At 35.7% G+C, this 1,955-nt stretch overlaps 1 long non-coding RNA gene across 1 annotated transcript in view; it reads right to left on the bottom strand.

Moving 5' to 3' along the window:
- Window positions 1-1,095, bottom strand: part of LOC111084230 — a 2,990-nt gene extending 1,895 nt beyond the window's left edge. The window contains exon 1 of the long non-coding RNA XR_002609454.1: window positions 1,021-1,095. This is a non-coding gene — a long non-coding RNA (uncharacterized LOC111084230). The remainder of the gene's footprint in view (window positions 1-1,020) is intronic.
- Between the last annotated feature and the right edge of the window lie 860 nt (window positions 1,096-1,955).

Below are 1,955 nucleotides of genomic sequence, written 5' to 3'. Positions count from 1 at the left end.
AAGCTGATGGTGCCATATCTGGAAAATATGTTGGGTGGGGTAGAACTTTCCAACCCAACTCCATAATCTTGTGTTGCAACAAACGTGCCACATGTGGTCGCACATTGTAGTGGAGAAGAACAACATCTTTCCAATTGACGAGTGAAGGGCGTTTCTAATGAAGGGCTTGATTTAAACGTTCCAGTTGCTGACTATAGATCTCTGCATTGACAGTTAGCTGTGGATTGGGAAGTTCAAAATTAATTACTCCTTTGATGTCCCACCAAATGCAAAGCATCACTTTCTGCGGATGGAGTTCAGGTTTTGGTGTCGGAAGTGTTTTTGTCTAGGACTGAGCCATTGTTTTTGGCATTTAATATTTGCATCGAGAATCCATTTTTCATCACCGGTGACAATTCTGTCCAAAAATGGTTCACGCGCATTACGCGCTAGAAGAAACGAAGCAATGTTCACACACTGGAAATGATGATCATCACAGAGTTCGTGAGGCACCCAAACACCTTCTTTATAGCGTTTTTCCATATTCCTTAGATGTTTACGCATTGTTTCATGAGAGACATGCAACTTCAGGGCCATTTCACAAGTGTGTTGCCTTGGGTAAGACTCAACAAGCATCTTCAGAGCATCAATATCAATTCCAACATGTCGGACCCTGCCATCACCGTTTTTATGGCTAAAGTCACCTGAACGAAATTTGCCGAACCATCATTGACTCATACGAACATTCAAAACATTTCCATAAAATTCTTTGATATTCTTTGTGGCTACAGAGGCGTTGTTTCCCTTCTTGTATTCAAACAACCTTACATGCCGAATGTGTGTCTCCTCGTGTGCCATCACTATAAGAGATTAGAGTATACTAAACTTTACACATTATATAGGCTACACTAACGTGACGTTTAGGTGGTTCATTTAACTATTATACATAATGTACGTTTTTTGTGGGTGGTTAATGAAAGTGTTCCAAAACGTGACATTAATTTCTTGACGACCTAATAAATAACCTTTACAATAACTAACCTGGGATACAAGTAACTGGTGACTGGAAGAAACCCCTGGTTTGTCTAAGCGACTAGGAATTCGTATCTGAAAGACAAGGAAGCAAACGTTTATGCTAATTTATACTATGCAAAATTTTCTAGTCATAACAAAAGCAATTAGAAACACAACTTACACACACACACACACACACACACAAATCCATGGTTTATTTATAAGATTTTTGTAAGTAAGGTTCACTAATCAGGAGAATGTATTTCATAAAATTAATATAGGATCCAGGAGTAGGGAAAGATCAGGTTCACTAAATAAGACTATATTTCCCAAACTAATGAAACCAGGAGTAAGAAGAGATCAGGTTCATTAAAGAAGACTATATTTCCCAAACTAATGAAACCAGGAGTAAGAACAGATCAGGTTCACTAAAGAAGACTATATTTCCCAAACTAATGAAACCAGGAGTAAGAACAGATCAGGTTCACTAAAGAAGATTTTATTTTCAAACATACTGTTTTTCATTTGCCATAATACAAACCGCATCACAACTTGTGCTATGCAAGGATAAGACTGAATTTCATTTAGGGTGTGAACAAAGTGTAAAACAACACCAAACAAATCATGTTTTGTATTATACCATATCAAATATTTTACATTATACGATATTCAATTAGAACACAGGGTGTGAACAAAGTGTAAAACAACACCAACAAATCATGTTTTGTATTATACCATATCAAATATTTTACATTATATGATATTCAATTAGAACACAGGGTGTGAACAAAGTGTAAAACAACACCAGACAAATCATGTTTTGTATTATACCATATCAAATATTTTACATTATATGATATTCAATTAGAACACAGGGTGTGAACAAAGTGTAAAACAACACCAGACAAATCATGTTTTGTATTATACCATATCAAATATTTTACATTATATGATATTCAATT

The sequence above is a fragment of the Limulus polyphemus genome, unplaced genomic scaffold, assembly GCF_000517525.1.
Source record: "Limulus polyphemus unplaced genomic scaffold, Limulus_polyphemus-2.1.2 Scaffold14999, whole genome shotgun sequence".
Taxonomy (NCBI): domain Eukaryota; kingdom Metazoa; phylum Arthropoda; class Merostomata; order Xiphosura; family Limulidae; genus Limulus; species Limulus polyphemus.
Note: the sequence above shows the minus strand (reverse complement) of the source record. Positions and strands in the feature narration are given on the sequence as shown.